The sequence below is a fragment of the Vulpes vulpes genome, chromosome 13 (genome assembly GCF_048418805.1).
Source record: "Vulpes vulpes isolate BD-2025 chromosome 13, VulVul3, whole genome shotgun sequence".
NCBI lineage: Eukaryota > Metazoa > Chordata > Mammalia > Carnivora > Canidae > Vulpes > Vulpes vulpes.
Genome location: NC_132792.1, coordinates 24,501,904 through 24,522,647, shown reverse-complemented (window position 1 = coordinate 24,522,647; position 20,744 = coordinate 24,501,904). Strand labels below are relative to the sequence as shown.

At 34.7% G+C, this 20,744-nt stretch overlaps 1 protein-coding gene across 2 annotated transcripts in view; it reads right to left on the bottom strand.

Moving 5' to 3' along the window:
• Window positions 1-20,744, bottom strand: part of CSMD3 (CUB and Sushi multiple domains 3) — a 1,174,336-nt gene that overhangs the window by 216,222 nt on the left and 937,370 nt on the right. The gene's annotated exons all lie outside the window — the stretch shown is intronic.

Genomic DNA, 20,744 nt, shown 5'->3' with positions numbered 1-20,744 from the left:
TTTTACTGAGATTTTGAGGCAATTTTAATGACAGCTTTAACTCTTTAAGAGGCTATTTACTGTTTTCACATAATGAATTATCTGCTAACTATGGTGCACATGTTACTTATTTAAATAAATTTTTTTCTTTAATTACTGGCTTGAGAGCTCAAACAACTAACCTATGCACATCTAACATCATTCCATGTTCTGTGAGGACATGGCTGCTCTGGCCGTATCATCATGTAAATGAATGAGTCCGTTCACTTGAGTAAATAGGGAGATTCAACAGTTAAAATCAGCTATAAGACTTTACTTACCAGGACATCATTGTAAAAAAAAAAATATATATATATATATATTTATATATTTAATTATATTTATATTTATATATTTATATAATGTATATACTGTATATATATATACTGCTCAGATAATATGCTATATAGAAAAATCAAAATAAATGATTTTGTATACTGTGATTTACTTTTCAATAACTATTATTTAGTTACTTATATCATTGAAACATAAATAATAAAATATCTCCCTCCTAAAATATTTTGCAGCATTTTATTTCCTATCTTCTGATCTGATACAGTGAATAGAAAAAAAAATAAATTCTGTCAAGAAAAAAAAAAACCTAAAAGAGGTGATGTTATTACAAATGTTATTTAAAATTAATTGAGCATTTTGTACATGCGAAAACTATGCTAAATGCTCTACATAAATTATTTCTTGATTCTCACTAGAAAACCATTAGGCTGTATTAACTATTTCTTCAAATAAAGAAATATGAGTGAGTAACTTGATCAAAGTAACCAGCAAGTCAATGACAGAACTAGGATGAAAATGCAGAGTAGTCAGAGAACTAGAGCATAATAAATAGGTCAAGAAATAATCAAACTACAAAGAAATTTATAGTAAAAAATAGAAATTAGGGGGATGCCTGGGTGGCTCCATCAGTTAAGCATCTGATTCTTGATCTCAGCTCAGGTCTTGATCTCAGGGTTGTGAGTTCAAGCCCCACAATGGGCTCCATGCTGGGTGGGGAGCCTACTTAAAAAAAAAGAAAAGAAAAAGAAAGAAATTTTTTTTTCAGTGCCCTCATCTTAGAGATGAGGAAACTGCTGAGACCCATAGATAATAAATGATTCATTCAGCTTTCACATAGCTTTGTTAACTGACTGATAAAGGTAGGATTTGGTCTTTTAGTCTCTAGGAAGACATCATATCCACTTAAATCCACTCAATAAGCAGTGAGAAAATAAGAAATTGATAGAACATCACACAGCAGGCTGCCTCAGTGGGAAAATGATCCTAGACAATCCTCAATCAACTTGTAGTGATACAAGTTGGGGATTAAAAAAATAAAAGGTATATATTTTAAAATTTATTTTTATCCCATTATTATTTTAAAAATAATACTGGTAAAAGATCAATTGATTTTTATAGACATTTTTGTACAGAAAAATTTAAATTACATACTCATGAACAGCCTAGTTTAATTTATAAAAACCATGTCAACCCAGCTCCAGAGATTATTTGGAAACAAATTCTAGATACATTATTTCCTAGGTAAATATACAACAAACTTTTATAGCAGAAAAATATGGAGGATGATTATGTTTTAAATTTTATGAAAAAAATGGGGGGTAGAGAGCTGGAAGAGAATGTCTCACAATATGCTTTATAAGTAGGTAAGAATTGTGAATGTGGACTTTATTTTTAAACAGGAAATCCACAGAACAATTGTAGCAGAAATCAGCCAAAGTGGAAAGCAGACAACTTGGTAAATCTTAGAAGAATTTGGCAAATTTGTGAGGCCCATTATCAGATAGGCAAACCTAGTGATCAACAGTCTATGGAACTCAAGGTTTTGTTCAATAAAGGTTTCTTTCTGGTACAGTTACAGTTTCTTCTCAAGTGCAGTCAGCACTGAATAGAGACAAATGGTTCTATGGAGTAAATACTATTAATAAAACATGTATGTACTTCCTGGGGTGGAGAAGAGTCTATTATCTGAAGAAAATAAATGGAACGAAATACTTGTTCATACTCAAAAATATATTTAAAGAGTTCTTGAATTGTTATATTTCTTAAAATGAATCAACGAGAAAACAAAAACAACAAAAACAAAACAAAACAAAACAAAAAAAACATCAAAAAGATTATTATTAATCTTTGCAAGGGGTTCTAGACATTACAACATGAGCATGGATATGCGCACACACAAGTTTCATGTTTTATGCTCACAATAATCTTATGGATTAGGGTAGGGCCAATATAATTATCTCTATTTTATATGAGATTGTTTCAGAGAAGATAAATGATTTGCCTGAGGTCACAGTGGTGATAAAACGACCCCACAGGCACCTGGCTGGCTCAGTTGGTGAAGCATGTTGCATGTTGCTCTTAATCTTGGGGTCATGAGTTCGAGCCTCACGTTGGGCATAGAGATTACTTCAAAAACAATAGCAACAACAAAAACTGAAAAATCCTGGAATCCAGCTTATATTGCTATCAAGTTTTTCCTCTTACAGCACAGGATATGTTTCAGGATATGGCTAGAAACAAACTCTCATTGAATATGAAAGCAAGCTCAGAAAATGATGCAAAAATATTATTTTAAAGAAAAAGAGAGGCTCCCGGGTGGCCCAGTCAGTTAAATGTCTGCCTTCGGCTCAGGTCATGATCTCAAGGTCCTAGGATGGAGCCCCCTGTTAGGTTCCCTGCTCAACGGGGAGTCTGCTTTTCCCTCTGCCTCTCTCCTCTGGTCCTGAGTGCGCTCTCTCTCTCTCTCTCTTAAATGAATAAATAACATCATTAAAAAAAAAAGAATGCAAAGATTAATCTATAATCTTTATATTCAGTTTAATCTATAATTAAACTGACCTATAGAGGTCAGTTATAAATTATAAAACATATGTGTTCCTGAGAAATTATAAGCAAAAGTAAAATCCTACATTAATCTCTCTTATTACAAAATTTATTTATAAAATGCGGGAAATATTCTGTGATATTTATTGATGTTTTCTCCCTCCACCTACAGAACTTTACACCCTGCAATCTTTTCTCATCTAGAATTCTAATTGTGGTCCTTCTACTATGCCTTAGGGGAATGGATGACATGATAAATAGAAATAATAGTCAGATCCACGTCTTTTGAGCTTTAAAAGTAAAGTCTAGTCATCAAAATAAAAAAATATATATATATTTGGAAATATGGTTGGCTAGGTAGATGAACTTATTCCTCTGTTCTATTTCTCCTGTGCCACCAACATCCTGGGCAGAGCCTTCCTCTACAGGGAAGGAAGAGAGTTGCTTGTACAGACAAGCATGGAGATAGTCTCCAAGGTGAGTGCATACAGTCCTCTCCAGGCCAAATCCCGAGAGTCATCTTTGAGTGGGATAAGGAGGTACTTAGGCCTCAGTTCTTGGGAGAAATTTAGGTAAGCATCAATCCTTGACAAAGTCCTGCCCACCTAGGCATTCAGAGGCATCTTGGGAGAAATCAGGTGAAGGAGATACCTTATGATGCCACATCTTAACCTTTCTCCAGGTTCCCCAACATTACTCTGCTGACATCATTTAAACTTCAGACATTTAGATAAAACTCTGGATAAGAAGGGAAGTTATATATCTTGAACATGTGGATTTGTGGCATGAGAATTGTCACATTTTATATTATTCCATATATTTTAAGAGCCTCACAGAGTACTTCACTACAAAATTCGTGGAAGGATTTGAGCAGGAAATGTAGGTCACAGAACATGCTGTGGGATTCTAAGCATTATGCCTCTTGAGAATTTCAGTTTAAACTTGAAATTCTCAACACAATTGTATAGGCTTACTATTTCCAAACAATCTAAAGATAGATAATGACACTGACAATAAATAATTTTTGTAACTTCAAAGGCTCATCTTAAACTTAACAAATGTTATTTTTATAATGTAAACAGGATTTTTTGTGCATGAGGTTCACTTACAACATCTGTTTAAAAATTAAAAAAAAAAAGTTTTAATTGGTGTCCAAAGGTAGGTCCATAAGTAGAACCAATGACATAATGTGAGTTATTGTCTGTAAAAATAATCAATTGCAAGAGTTTCTTTAAGAAATTAGATGTAGTCTAGTTTTATGGATATTAAAATGGAGTTCTCAACTAAGTAAGCCCTTATCTGATTGAAACTTGAATATACGAATCTTCGGGTTATTAAATACGGTAGATAAAAGTCTAGAAAGAATATAAGAATGTGTCATCCTCATCCAGTAAGGGGTTACTTGATTAATTTCTTAATCCTATCATTCACAGAGTCTCTTTCTCTCTCTCTCTCCATATATATTTAATGTGCCAAAAATTATCAGCTCTAACATGTCAATAATATATAAAATAAAATTTCTGATGACAGAGCTTACACATTAATTCAATATTTTTGGGGGGCTGCAACTTAAAAAAAAAGATGCCCAATGAACGCACACAAATACATACTCACACATATGCCCATGTAGATGACTCACACACTGGCATGTTAAATGTTCTGAAAAGGCTTAGAGGAAATAAATCAAAAAGGTTTTCAAACTTCTTTAACCCAGTGATTTCAAACTTTTACCGCAGTGATTACAAACAAACGTTTTCTGCCCCACCCTCTTCCCCACGTGTTAGTGTTCCCGCCTGATACTTTTGGAAAGTTAGATGTAGTAAATTCTAAAGAAAGAAATTTCTTTCTCTAGCGTACGTAAGAATATTTCTTCTAGCTCTAGTGATGTGATGTAAATTTCCCATAAGTACATCAATATCCGTTCCTAGTGTCCTTAACATTCAATCAACTTCTGATCTATAATTTGATAATAATGTTCATCTGTCTAAGGAGTAAATTTATTCACCAATATGGAGGGTCCTAGGCAAATAGCCAGGACTGATAAGTTTGCTGGAAATTCTTTCACAATAAATTGGTAATTGGCATTCTTATTTATAATTCAGTCTCCTCTGGGTTTGGTGAGTGGGGATCAGTGTGAACCAATCTCCTAAAATTTGACAACATTGAATTTCTGAACCTGCAAAGCCTATGACTGGATTCTGGATTAGGTTCATGTCCAGGCATCAGGATGTACCTGGGTTCCAGGTCTCATTGCCTGTGTGATCATTTTGCCTTTTCTACTTACTTCCCTGTTTCCATCACTCCCTCTCCAGACCATGAATTACTCGAAAATATTAATGATACTATACATCTTTACTTCATCTCCAGTACTCCCTACCAACAAGTTTCTTCCCTTCAACCACTGCCTAAATTAGCCTTCTCATTGTTTCTCACCTGTGCCTCTTAGCCTGTCTCTCCTGCCACCAATGATATACCGAAAATGTCCACTAGGCCATTATTTTCCTGCTTAAATAGCTTTATTAGTTCCTACAGCATACATGATGCTTCCTCGTACTTACCCTTCATTTTACAAAATATTGCAATCTTCACTAGCCTCCTTAATCTAAATCTGATCCTTCCATTTTTCCTTTTTTTATTTTTCACTACTCACTCTCATTAGCATAATTTGGGGGCAGAATTGTGTGTGTGTACATGTGTATGTGAGTGTATTTAATTATATTTACAGGGTGACTCTTACAAGTATTTAATCAATATGACATGGGCACAGCCCAGTCAGAATTGATGTTAGATTGGGGAAGGGCTGAGGAAAAGTGCTAGGAGGCCAGAGGAATGTGGGATTGTTCAGGAGACTGGCAACGGCAGGGAAATATTTCAAAATTCTAACAAGTAAAATGGCTGCGCTAGGATGTACCCGATGAATATTATTATCCCTAGATTGCCCAACTACAAAAGTAGAGTATATGCTAATGAGACCAATTAAGCATTTCTGTTTCATCGGGCATCAGATTTCCTCGGCCTAGAAAATGTCTCTCTGAAGCAGTGGGAACTCAATCAGCATTTTTGAATTGATTTCAATGTGGCATACAAAGCCTTCCATAATCTGGTCTCTGTTTGCTTCTCAGGTTTCAAGCATATTAGTTTCTGAGTGGTGCTCTGCTCTTCAACCAGAGAGAAAAATATGTAGTTCCTTTCAGAAGCCATGTACCATATATCTATGCCTTTGCCTGTGTTGTTCTGTCTGGCTGGAAAATTGTTCTTTAAGAGACAACAATTGCACATCTCTAAGACTAAGGCCACACACTATTTCATCAGGTAAATGTTTCTGCCACTGTGCCCCCCATTTCCCAAACCTGCCATCAATATGCCTTGGGTGTTCCTCCTCTGTTTTTCCTTAGCATCCTCCCAATCATCTATTATAGCAGTTTCTACAATCTTTTTAAATAAACTGTTCCCTTACCTTATGCCTTTCTTATGATCTCCTGAAGGACAAGAACCATTGTTTATATAATCTGTATACTCAGATTTTAGCTTCAGGCTGAGTGTACACATACTGTTTAAATAAATAGTTGATATAATTACTCAATAATTACCACTTATAAGCAATATAATATAGGTCTCTACCCACAATGTGGTTAGAATTAATAGTAGTGCATTTCTCTGAATTTAGAGATGATAGAAGCAAAAGGATGAGGGAAAGGAAAAGGAAATATATTAAGTTTCCAAACCTCTAAATACTGCAAACATATTAGGTTGAAAATCATATTCATTCCACAAATAAATTTTGCTCCGACCATCCTGTGTTTTAAACACTGTAGAATGTACTGCATTCAAGGAGGTAAACTTTCAGTTCACCACTGTAACGCCATTCCTTACTATGTCCACATCCTGACCTCATTTATATTGCCTGCCATTAAATCAATGCTTTTCAATTTTATTATTTTTTAAAGATTTTGTTTATTTAATTGAGAGGGCTGAGGACAGGTGAGGAGAGGGGCAGAGGGCGAGATAGAATCCCAAGCAGACTTCACGCTGAGTATGGAGGCTGACATGGGACTTGGTCTTGTGACCTTGAGATCATGACCTGAGCTGAAACCAAGAATCAGATGCTTAATTGACTGAGCTACCCGGGTACCCCCAATTCAGTGCTTTTGATTTGAATGTCAATTGGCAACATCTATTGAAATAAGATAACTATTATACTAGGTTAAAAAAAACACATTATACGTAAGCTTCTTTTGCTACAAGAAGCAATATGACAGATGAAACTCTGTAGTTTGTTATTTCAGTAGGTAACGGCTTTTGTGAATTTGGAAAATATTCTAGTTACACATCTGTTTTGGAGTTTTACCTTCTCAGCAAAAGCAGCTAGGTTGATATATTAAGAGTTTATATAAACTGTAAGAGAATACTAGTTAAATCCCTTTTAATTCAGGGCCTGGAATAACACTTCTGTAGAGTGCAATGTGCACCCTGTATTTGTATACCAGCGACCAAATAAATACCATCAATCCTTTAATTTATTTGAAATATAATTTATTGAGTTTTCAAATGAATGAACTGCTTAAAAATTCTATTTTGTTTCTGTTTTCTTTTTTTAAAATTCTAACTATTTTGTTGGGTCTAAAGCAGATAAATTAGGGATCCCTGGGTGGCGCAGCGGTTTGGCGCCCGCCTTTGGCCCAGGGCGCGATCCTGGAGACCCGGGATCGAGTCCCACGTTGGGCTCCCGGTGCATGGAGCCTGCTTCTCCCTCTGCCTATGTCTCTGCCTCTCTCTCTCTCTCTGTGACTATCATAAAATAAAATAAAAATTAAAAAAAAAAATAAAGCAGATAAATTAAATCATAAGTCACCAAAACAGAAGAAAAAATTGTATTTTAATTGTAATCAGCACCATTATACCATTCTGAAATATCAGTGGGAGGGTGTCAAAAATGATAGGTATTCCATGTTTACAGAAGGCTCTGCCTGTGGCATGCTGTGTGTTTTTGTGATTCATTTATCTCTGGCTTTAATCTGTCATAGTGTGAGATATTACAAATGTGATTTTGCATGACAGAATAATGAAACACTAAGAAAGACTTTGTTTAATGACTTCTGCATAAGAATTTTTCCAGAAAAAGTTATGAATACATATACGGAGCTGTGTTGGTTATTCGTTTTTTTTTCTTTTCATTATTTCAAAAATTCTCCCATAACAAATTCTTAAGGGGAGACTATCAATTTTACAGTAAAATTTTGTAGGTAAATTTTCTCTCTGTATTTGAATATTTGAGTCTTTCCAAGGAATTATTTTGTACCTAGATATAAGTATGGAAGCAGAGGAGAAAATTTTCTAGGGGCACCTGGGTGGCTCAGTCGGTTAATTAGCATCTGACTTTTGACTTCGGTTCAAGTCATGATCTCGCAGTTGTGAGATTGAGCCCCCCAGAGGGCTTTGCATGGAGTCTGCTTCAGATTCTCTCTCTCACTTTCTCTTTCTCTCTCTCAAATAAATAAATAAAAATAGAAACATAATATTCTAACATTTGTAGTGACTTTAAAATGAGAAGTACCCTTAAAAATCCTTATGGAACTTTAATGATAGAGGTGACAAAGGTAAGGATGACCAAGATTATTCTGATGCATTAAAAATCAGAAAAGAAAAAGAAAGAAAATTTAAAAAGGAGAATATAAAATGCCATTACATAACTTGTTTTACTTTTTCAGGAACATTAAAGATTCAGAATTTGAACTAAATTTGTAGACAGTTTCATAATTAACTAAAATTACACAAATCCATGTAAATCTATGATCAGATTCTTGAATTATCAGAAAGTTTGGTAGTACTTCACTATATTTTACTTCTCTAACTGCTAATATCATACTCTTTGAATTTAAAAGTAAATTGCAGGGCAGCCCCAGTGGCTCAGTGGTTTAGCATTGCCTTCAGCCCTGGGTGTGATCCTGCAGACCCAGAATTGAGTCCCACTTTGGGCTCCCTAGATGGAGCCTGCTTCTCCCTCTGCCTGCGTCTCTGCCTCTCTCTCTCTCTCTCTCTGTCTCTCTGTGTCTCTCATGAATAAAGAAATAAAATCTTTAAAAAATAAAATAAAATAAAAGTAAATTGCACATACATATTTTTAAGTGGGCAGGTCCCGGACCATTGAATCAAAGTTTTTCATCATATAGATAAAAAAAAAAACAAAAACAAAAAACAAAAAACAGTGAGGTCCAGAAAGCTTAAATAACTTATTCAAGGTCACACAGCTAATTAGAGGCAAATAAAAGACCATGATCCAGACCTGTGGACTCCCAGTTCAGTTTTTCTTCCAGTGTTTAATCTTTTCTTCAGTTTATTATTGTTACTATCATTGACTTTATGACTTTGAACTTTAATTCAAAATAATCTTCAGCAGTGTGATGCTTACTGGTATTAAACAGCCAGATGGGGAAGCCACTGAATTTATCATCTTGGTAAAATATAGCAAAAAATAAAAATGAATATGAATGGGAGAAACACAAATGGTAAAACATCGTAATTGCCATTTAAACAAATGATTAGAAAATGTCTAGACTGATGTTATTGTACTATATTTCCCAAAGTTTTCTTCTGAATTATTAAGCATAATTTATTTCCTATAACTGATTTTTAAAAAATGAGAGAAATGTGAAACATCAAAGTTGACATCCATTACACAATGAATGCAAATATACATTTATCATAATGACCTAATAGATCATTTGACAGTTATTTTAAGAATTCAGCTAATAAAATTCTAGAGCATACTATACTCCTTTTTTGGATGTTGAAAAGAAATAATTTTTTTAAGTGGAAAGAGAACATAATGGCAATAGGAAGTTATGATATATATATATATATCAGTATATTTAAGATATGATATTACACAATTTATAAATTGCAGCTTTATAAATTGCCTCTTGTATTAAAGGGGCCGAAGCCATGTTTTGATGTTTGACTGCTGACAGATTTCAAGTCCCACTGCTCCCCTTCCTCTTCAGCCACACATCTGAGCAAGCTAATTAGCAAAGCCTGAGTTCTTCTTCCTTTGGCACTAGTGGAAAGTTGAAACTATTTAAGCACTGGCATGAACACAGGAATCCTCACACCACTACCAACCTATTACTACAATAGAACTCCAAAGCCTCTCTCCTTAGTCTGCTGTCTCATGCCATTTTGGACCTGTTTGGAAGCTTGTCCTTCTCTTCCCAGAAAGCCTCCTTATGTGACAACAAAAAATTTCATATTCCCATATTGTTTGTGTGGTATCATCTGTCTCAAAATCCAAACCAACTAGGGTAACCTCAACAACAACTGGTGCAGTGAGGAGGTGTCCAGGTGATGAATAACATGACTGAGGGGCTTTCTTCTCTTGCTTTAGTTTAGTAACTGGCTCTTTTACCTGCTAGCAATCTTGCACTTTGAACTATGCTGCTTTGCACTGTATTTGCTAAGTTCTACACAATTTTTATCATAGATTTAATCAACCTACACCAGAAATTTTGACAACTGGCATTTAGAAACAGAAGTTAAGGCCTTCCTTAAGGCTATCAGAATACCATGGTACCATCTCTGGGATGTGTCAAGCCTGATCCAATCTGGTATGCCTCATGTAGAATTGTATGTCTTTATTCCAGCATAAACTGTGACTAAGGCAAAGTTCAGAGGAATAATTTAATGTTGTGACTGTTGGCTGTGAGTCTCAACCAAGCATTGGTCTTCCTTCCATAGAATTTTCAGTAAAAGTACTGATATCTTGTGCAATTTATGGGGCTGGTGGGTAGCCAGTTGTGTGGAAGAGCGGTTACGATGGACCATGCTGAAGTCTACACTCCTAGAAGCAGATGACTCACTAAACTCCATGAAAATGCTTTTTGCTATCACTGCTCCCCAGACTTTTGTAACAAAGATGTTCATCCTTAGGCTTATATAGAAAAACAACAACAACAACAACAACAACAACAACAACAGCAGCAGCAACAACAAAACACAGACACTTAGGCATCTATATGCAAAAATTAAAGAGGTAATTAAAACTCTACTTAAACTATGGATCCTTACACCCTATAAAGAAACAATCATTAAAAGGGAAGCCCCTACCCCTCATGTTCTAGATTTCACACTCTCTAGACAAAAAATATTATAAATTTGAGCAGGGTAAAGAGGTTCCCCCTCTAGTTAACCATTAAACAAAGCAGAGACAAGGTGAATAGGAAACAAAAAGCTGAAAAAGAGATCCAAAATTAGACCCAATTAGAAATTCAAAATTTACTGCAAGACTTTATAGTGAAAATATAAAATGTCCTTAATTGTCTGTTGTACCTCTACAACATGGATTTTGAATTAACTTTACTATCTATTGAGATGAACCAACTGGCAAACTTTCTTGGCCTTATATCATGTTAGAGGCTCAAATTATAGTTAGTCCTGGGGATTTCAGTAAATTTAGAGCTTGTAAATTTAGGCATACCCTACATTATAAAGGATTTAAGAAATATATAAAATAGCGAACAAGGAAGTATGCCTTATCTTAATCATCAGAATTATTGCCCTAATTTTCCCATAGTGGTCATGGAAGCTCTAATCAAAAACGTACTAAGTTAAATTATATGTTTGGCATTTGCCAAAGGCTTGACAAATTGAGACACCATGGACCTTTTTCCATAATTAAAATAGTTAATATAGCCCAATATAAGTTAAAACAGAGCTTTCAAAGATTGAAACACATTATAAAATACTTATTTAGAGAAGGAACATTTAACCCCAATATTTCTCCCTTTAATAGCTCAACTTGGCTGTTCTTAAACCTTGGAAAAGTGAATGGTATTTCATAGTGGATTACTGTGGTTCTGTGTTTCTCCCCTTTAAGGGTCTCATAATCAATATTATTGAAATTACTGCTTCGTCCAATCGTCAGCTGGTAAATATTTTGCTATTACTTCTTAGTTGTTTAATACCAATTTCCACAGACTCTCAGCCACAATTTGCCTTCAGCTATGATGGAATATAACACTTTTTGACTTCAGCTTTGAAGGGATACCTCTACCTGGATACCCATAGGGTCTTTAATAGCTTGATCATTGCACAGATCTTTGTAGGCAAAAGTGTGTCCAATTTTCTTGAGGAGCACAGGTGATGATATCACACTGATGACATCTTCCTTCATGGAGATTCATTTGCCACAATAATTTAAGACATATGAGGATCTCACAAAAGGGGGAGATTTCATTTCCCCACACATAATTGAAGGCCCTGTCACCTTGTTTAAATCCCTATGGATTACTTGGTCAGCCAAAAGCCACTCTGTTCCTGACATCATTGGAAAAATTTTTTTTTAATTTTATATTTAAGTAATCTATACACCCAATGTGGAGCTTTAGCCCACAACTCTGAGATCGAGAGTCATATGCTCTGCCAACTGACCCAGCGAGGTACCCTAGGAAAAAAATATTGACCCCTTATGTTACCATACTGTTAAAACCTGCTAAACAGTCTTTTAGGAAATCTTCATTTTAAGGCAACATATTCCTAATTTATAATTTTACTTGAGCCCATTTATGCTGTGACTAGTAAACTGGCCTACCTTGAATGGGGTCATCTACAAACATGTCTTTAGACTCTTTCCAAATTATAATACAACAGGTATTGTCCCTCAGAGACTCTGTTACTCTCGAGACTTTAGCAACTTCCTCTCATGGCTCTTGGAGTCTCTGAACCACCTATAATAGCCAGAAGTTGCCGTTGAACTTCTGGTACTAGATAATTTCCCTCTAAGCTCCACGTCATATGCCATTATAGTGGCAATGCTACATACTGGGATCTCTGGGAAACAGAGGTTCTCAAAGCCTCTGAATCCATAGCTCTCTGGATATATTCATCTGCCCATTGTGCCTTGGGTCATGGAAGTATACCTTGCAAGCTCAGTATGGCCACTAAGCCCTCTTTGCTAAGAAGGGATGTAATACTACATATTAGAGCTAAACATAGGTCCTATGGGCTACCGCACCTGCATGAAGGTATAGCTTTTCTGGTCCTTAATTCCTTGCCAGATGCCATGCTTTTGCAGACATTTCTCTTCGTTTTGTTTTGTTTTGTTTAAAATATTTTATTTATTTATTTATGAGAGACACAGAGACAGAGGCAGAAACATATGCAGAGGGAGAAGCAGGCTCCTCACAGGGAGCCTGATGCGGGACTCAATCCCTGGACCCAAGATTACACCCTGAGCCAAAGGCAGACACTCAACCACTGATCCAACCAGGTGTTCCTTTTCTGAACCCCTTAGTTACCAGAGTAGCTTTTTGGGATCGACTGAGTGACTAGCAAAGGGAATTTGTGTATCTTACAGACCAGTATAACCAAGATCATCAACATAATTGAACACCCTGGAAAGTTGCTGTTTTTAACACTTTAACCAAGACATTCCTGATAAAAGACTCAATGATCAGTACAACTGCCCAAATTCTGGACAGTCATCCTTATACTAGATGCCCTGGTCAGCAAACAGCCCCAGCTGAATGTGTTTTAAACTTGGGCCACTGCCGACTGTCTGACCATGTGGTTCAAGTCTGTACCTTATGAGATAAAAATTTCTGGGTTTCTTATCTCAGACATACTCCAAATACAAAGGAATGCTATACATATCTCTACCACATACTAAAGCCACAATACTAAGGCTTCATGAAGACACTTCATATCCTTTTCAGAGTTCTAGTTATTGACAGTGATCAATGCATTCATTTCACTTTTCACAATACAAAATGCTGAGCTCTGCAACAACACATTCAATGGAAATTTTGTGTCCCTTACCAAGCTCTGGGTGCAAGTGACATTGTGGCTTACACAAGTTAAAATATGATAAATTTCACTTATCAGTCAAATACCAAGAGTGAATTGTGATAAATTCTGATACATTTTTTATTTAATTATTGGCAAGTTTCAAGCCATACCCCTACAACTTCTCTTTTTGCCCCCTATTTGGGGCAAGCTAATAAGAAACCCAGGGTACACTCTCCTTTAGAACAATTGGGAGTTTCAGACCTCATAAGCCTTGACCAATATGTAGGTGCTTTCACTCTAGCACCATAATAAAGCCCAAAGCCAGTCAGCTTTCTTTGTTTCCTTAAGCAATTTTGGATCTGACTGAATCCAGTTTTGGATTGTGCCTTGCTCTTCCCAGAAAATCTTATTGTATGAGTAATAAATCTTTTCATACCTTCTTAGTGCATGTGTGGTGTCATAAGTCTTGACATCCAAATCAAATTCAGATGGGGGATCCTGGTCTAGCTGGTGACCAAATACAGCTTCATCTAATTATATAAATAGTACTCAAAGAATTAAATAATATAAATATAGATACATATAATAACGATATTTTCCTTACTCTAAAATGTTGGGCTCAAAAATAAGGGTTTTCTCTCTTATAGGTACAAAATTAACATACACATTTCTGCATATTGACATTAATAGAAACTTTCATTTTTAAAAAGGAAAAGAGTATCCTTTCCAACTGTTCTATATCTAACAAATGATGATAAAGAGTAAATATACATTGTGAATAAAAACACATTTTGTGAACATTTGTCATTGCTAGACAAGTAAATTCAATATTTACAAAACACTAATCATTGATTTTGATGCACTGTTAAAAAAATGAAGTGTCATATATTTTAAATATAAAATATACAAAGCCTTTTTGACCAAAAGAGTTCATTTACTGAAAATTACACCAGGAAAAAACAGAATGCCAATGAAATGATTTACTGACCTAATGAGCATACAAAAATAATCTCAAAACAATTTGTCACTACAATTTGGGGAAAATTAGTGACAATAAATTATTGAATTTAGTATAAAGTTAGGTGATGACAACATAAATTATGTAAGGGGTGCTGAATAAAATAGATCATTGAAAACCACCCAGATATAAGATCAAAAGATAAATGATCAGAAAAGTGTCTGATTTTCAAGAAGAATGTACATAGAATAAAAGAATGGCTGCTAGTTTTAATACAAAAGATGAGAATAGTTAACTTTCCATCTACAGGTCAAAACTACAGCAGTACATATTAAAAAGTACAGAAACTCACAAAAAAATAAACACATGCATGCATATATAGAAAGTGTGTGTGTGTGTGTGTGTGTGTGTGTGTTTCAATCCATTGTTTTTGCTTTTTTCCTTCTAAATTCTAAGACCTAAATTTTTAAATACTACTTTTTATAAACTAACAATACGGAAATGTGAAAGATACGATTGCAGAAGTAAATTGCATTTAACAACCATTATGTAATTACCTAAGTCTATGAGATGGAAAAGAAATACTAAATTTAATGGATATAACAAGAATTAATGAAATATTCATTATCTAATCATTATCAGTGTTTATAATATAATATTATGGTAAAGTTTGAGAAAAAAAAAAAAAAACCAAAAACCCCATTATTGTAGTCAACAATCAAGGGAAAAATGTTTCTAAATTGATCCTGATGAAAAATACTACCATGAAAAATAGGAAATATAATGATTGTGAGCAAGAAACAAATATAAAATATGTGAAAGTAAGAGAGAAATTAAAGGTGATATTGAGTAAGGGACAGGCAGGGTTAGGTAGGGAGGCAGGAAATCAGGTTCACAAAAATCCCAAAAAAGTGGATATGAAAGAAAACCAGAGATAAATCAACCAGACCATCCAGTCCCAGGTACAAGAGGTGGGGTCTTGTTATAACAGCTACTTGACCAACAGAGAATTACTGGTCCCTATAAAGGGAGTAAGCCATTGAAGGTGTTATCACTGCTCCTTACTCAATGGTGATATCAATAGATAATGTGAAAAGGATTTAGGTTTCCTGGTTAGTTTTCAATAAAAGACTAACCCTACAAAGCCCTTAGTGGCAACCCTGTCTGGACCCCTCTCACTTCTGAGAGCTTTCTCTGTATCTTCATTTAATAAACTTTTATCACTGTACTCACTCTCCTTTGTCAGGAATATTCATTCTTCATTTCCGTGAGACAAGAACCTAGCTCTCCCATTTCAATGTGAACTACTTAAAGCAAAACAAACCAAAAACCTCCCTCCCAACAATACAAAAAGGTTTTAGTAACTCTCTGTGACCACTGGACAGAGTAGACCAGTCTGACAACTTCGTGTGATTCAGGAACTCATGAATTTGAAACCTATACAAGAAAGAGACTACATCAACAATGGAAGATAAAGAGAGGGCAGATTAACTGGGAAAAGGAGGTAGAAAAACCTGGAAAAAGTTTTCATGAATACTTCCAAGATTCTACATTTGAAAGCTGATCTTGGGGAAGAGTAAGCTTTGTACCTTAATAAATACGCATTGAAGCCTTTCAAGAGGTGGAACTCTGTGGGAGGCCAAACATAAAATTAAGTCACCATAGACTGTTCTGGAAATCCTCACAGCGATTTGCATATTGGAATTCTCCAAGAAATTTAAATGTCAGCATGTATTCTACACAGCTAATATTTGCTACATGCTTAATAGAGTAATTTTTGTCAAGATTTTCGAAATAAAACTGTGTTAATATAGTTCAACCTTCTCTAGTGGGTTGAATAGTGTCCCTGTCCAAAAATTTGTTATCTACCCAGGAGCCCAGAATGTCATTGTATTTAGAAGGGTTTTTGAAGGCATAACTAATTAAATATTAATATGAAATCATACTGGATTAGGATGTCTTTATAAGAAAAGAAGATAGAAATACACACAGCAACAGAGGAGATGCATAAAATGGTGCAAGGGTCTTGTGAAAACAGGCAGAAATCAGTATGTGGCTACAAGCCACAGAAGGTCAAGGGTTGCTGAAAGCTACTAGGAGCCAGGAAGAAGCAAGGAAAGATTCTTTCCTAGAGCCTGCAGAGGGAGTGTGGCAATAATGATAACTTGATTTCAGAGATCTTGTGTCCAGAACTGAAAGAATAAATTTTTGTTGTTTAGCCACTGAGTTTGTGATTTGTTAGGGCACCCTCAGACACTAGTACATTCTCTTTTATAGATAATCCCTGGAATGTAAGGAATAGGTGACTGAAGGGAAATGAGGGAGGGAGGATGGAAAGGAATAATCATTTCAAAAAAGTAATATTCCATGTGAAACTAATTTAGGTATTATATTACTATTTATGAATAATTTCTTCCAAATTATAGTTTATTTATTTTGTTTAAAGATTTTATTTATTTATTTATTCATGAGAGACACAGAGAGAGAGAGAGAGAGAGAGAGGAAGAGACACAGGCAGAGAGAGAAGCAGGTTCCATGCAGGGAGCCTGTGCTCAACTGCTGAGCCACCCAGGTATCCCCAAATTATAGTTTAAAGAGGCCCATCAATATATTTTTTTTAATCCTATCTCCTTAAATTGCTTCAAACATCTTGTTTTGCCAACTGGTCCATCTAGGATATTTAATTTTGCCCCATAGAGTATGCCTTTCTCTTGGGCTTTAAAATAAAAGCTCCATTATTTTCTATCCTAAGAGAAAACAAACACAAACATTAGCCTCTGACTTGTACTCTACCCTGCTGCTGTCCTAGCTCCTTTTGGTTTTTCTCAGCTAGAATTGCTAAAATAGAAGTCCATAACGTTTATTCTTGAATATTTCTAATTCTTTCCTCTCTACAACTTGATTTTGGCTGCTGCACTCTAGGTATAAAAACATATTAATAAAAATATTTTTCCTCTTACAAAGTCAACAGTTCTCCCACATTCTAAGGCATCTTATCTATATCAAATTCAAAATTAAAAATATGCATTGCATGTTTTGGCACTTAAAAATAATGCATTACATGAAGACTTAAACAATGAAATCATAAAGGGGAAATAACTGATAATTAAAAATTGAAAAATGAAGATAAAATAAGACATATTTTATTAATAGAAAGGTAGGGTATTTTTTAATCCCCAAATCCAACTGAAATAGTCTAGCTATTAATGTCAAAAAATGTTACTCAATGATCCAGAATTATTATATTTCTACATATATAAAACAACTGTAATCCTACAGAACGAATATCACCAAAGTGACCCTAATATCTGAAGTGCAAATGAAATCCAATGGTGCTCATGAAAGCTTTAGGAATTGACAATTTTCTTATCTATAAAAACTGAAAGACAGGAATTGACTGACAGAATAATAGTCATTCAATTAACCAGTAAAGTAAGATCATATTATGTTCACATTCAACTGATATGAATTCAGTTCTACACTGGGCAGATGTAAATAAATGAAAGTAATTTGGTAGTACATGACCCATACAAAATCAAGCTAGTTCATCTGGTATTATTTAAGAAACTGTAACCTGCTCTGACATTAAAGGAAAAATGTCCTGTTAGAATTATTCAGAGACTATTTGGCTTATGCAAAATTATGTAAATGATTTTATGGGTGAGTTAAGGGATTTCATGTGTGCTGTTGATGATATGTGATTTTCTCCTTACATAACAACTGTAGAACCTTACCCTTTGTAAAAAATGCAATTCCAATGAATGAATTGAGTGTATTTGATAGATATTATGCTAAATGATTAAAAAGTAAAATTCTAGGAGCATCACATATAAAAGATACAGAAGAAGGAATGGTTATAATCTGAGATAAGTGACAAGAAGAGAAAAAGTGAGAAATGATATGTTAGGAAGTGATACCAAAAAGTCACAAAACAGCTCAAAGTGGCAACACAAGGAAACTATGAGAACGAGAGGAAGAAGAAGCAAAATAGAAATCTGATTTGTAGATACCCGATGACTAATTCTTGATCATCTCATATTCAAGAGGCAGAAGTACAAATAGCAAGAAGTCCATGATTACTATTTATTTAATTCATCTACTCTGCTACCGGAAAACTTTAAGGTATAATTATTAGGTGATAAGATATCAACTGGGAATGTAAAACACAATATATGTGTTTTCATGCTTGAATTACATAAAAATTATTTCATTTTTAGCCATACTATTCTTAAGGTCTTAATGAAACCAGCAATTCAGGTCATTTTATTACATAATTTTTCATAAGTGGCAGTGAGGTATTCACAAATGTGAACATAAAAATGTATGTGCATGTATATCTGTGCGTATAGGATTTAACTGTGTTAGTATGTCGATCGCTTACATATATTATATCATTTAATTATAAACTAACACTATGAGGTAGACATTTATCGCCTCTATTTCAGAGATGAGAAAAGTATAATTCATGTCAGTGATGTGACTTATCTAATGAGAAAGAGCAATGAACTGTGCTCTGAATCAAGAAATCTGATTTCAAAGTTGGCATTTTTTAACTTGTAATGAGCATGAACTATGTGAGATATACTTTATATATACAATCTCACTCACTATTCCCATCAACTCTGCTCAGTAGACTTAATGATCTCCATTTTACAAAAAAAGAAACTGAGTCTCAAAGAGTGTATGTAACTCGTCCAAAGGCAGATAGCTGTAAGACGTGATAAGCTAAAATTAGAATCCTGGTTTGTCTGACTTCATATGTAGTTTGAAATACAGAATGATACATTTATAAAAATAAAATCTTACATTTCCCTACTAATAAGTCAAAGTACATTTGATGTCATCCACAAATAATCTAAGGCCTGGTTAAAAAATTACTATTAAAAACACTGATCATTAGTTGCATTTTTTTACATTAATACGATTACATTTAATTTATATTAACTCAGCTAGAGTAGATTCCATTCTTTAGAAATCTGTTAATTTGATTTTAATGAGTACCCTTTCCTTCCCTTTTTGAACATACATAGGCTACTGTAAAATATTTCTATGTGACCACCATGTCTCTGTGTGTCAGAAAAGGAAATGCCTGATTTTTCTTTCTCATCTTTTCTGGCTACATGACATTCCAAGAATAGATTTAATAGAACAAATTAACAGTTTTATAAAGAGGACTGAGGTAACCACACCACCTTCTGGTCATTATTGCTAGTGTTCTGTCAGCAACCACGTAACATTGTTGAAATCTGGGGACTATAGACACCTCTAACAAGGAAAGAACTATTTTGAGAAACAAATGGCAAAAAATAAATAAATAAACAATTAAGTGGACAATGTTTTTATTTCTGAACTGTCATTCTCAAAGGGCTCAACTCTAACCAACCAACATGCTAAGAAAGAGAAATATTTTGTAAAGAAATAGACACCCTGCTAATGCAGGCATCACGACTCTGTATCAAGGCTAAATACAAGGTTTAGTACTTCATTTCTGATGACAATGTTCTCTCCAATAACTTGAAGATCTTGGACTTGTTTCAGAAGAGAGAGAAGGAGGATATACAGGTAATATTAGGTCATAAGAAATTGGACTGGAAGCATCAGCTTATTTTATACATCAGCAGAACGTTAAGTCAAGATGTGATCCAAAAATCTTGATATGACACAATCCATGTCCTTCTGCTAAAACACTTTGTCATTCAGACCCAGACACTCATTACAGCTATAGCAAATCCTTTGCCACCCCTAACACAGTGATGTAAATCTAAATTGTAGAAGTCTGAACTTTCAGCCTCTCTCCCATACTTTACTGCTCACTAAATTTCCTTTGCCTATCCATCCATAAACAGAGCTTAACCTGGGTGAGATCCAGCTGGATCTTAGATGCAAAACCTTTAGAAGCCAGGTAAGCGACTTCTAAGACTTGTGATCAGGGAGACGTGAAGGCAGCAAAGGACACATTGTCTTCTCAGTGCCAATGCAGAACAGATTGTCAGGTTGACAAGATGAGCTGAAATGTCCTTTGCTGTCTTTTTACATTCATTGCTGTCCCAGATACTAGATACTTAAAACCAAAATCTTTTCTTCCTGGAAATGTGTTTAAAAAAGTATAAAACTATATGATTGTTTTGTACACACTTTTGTCATTGTTATA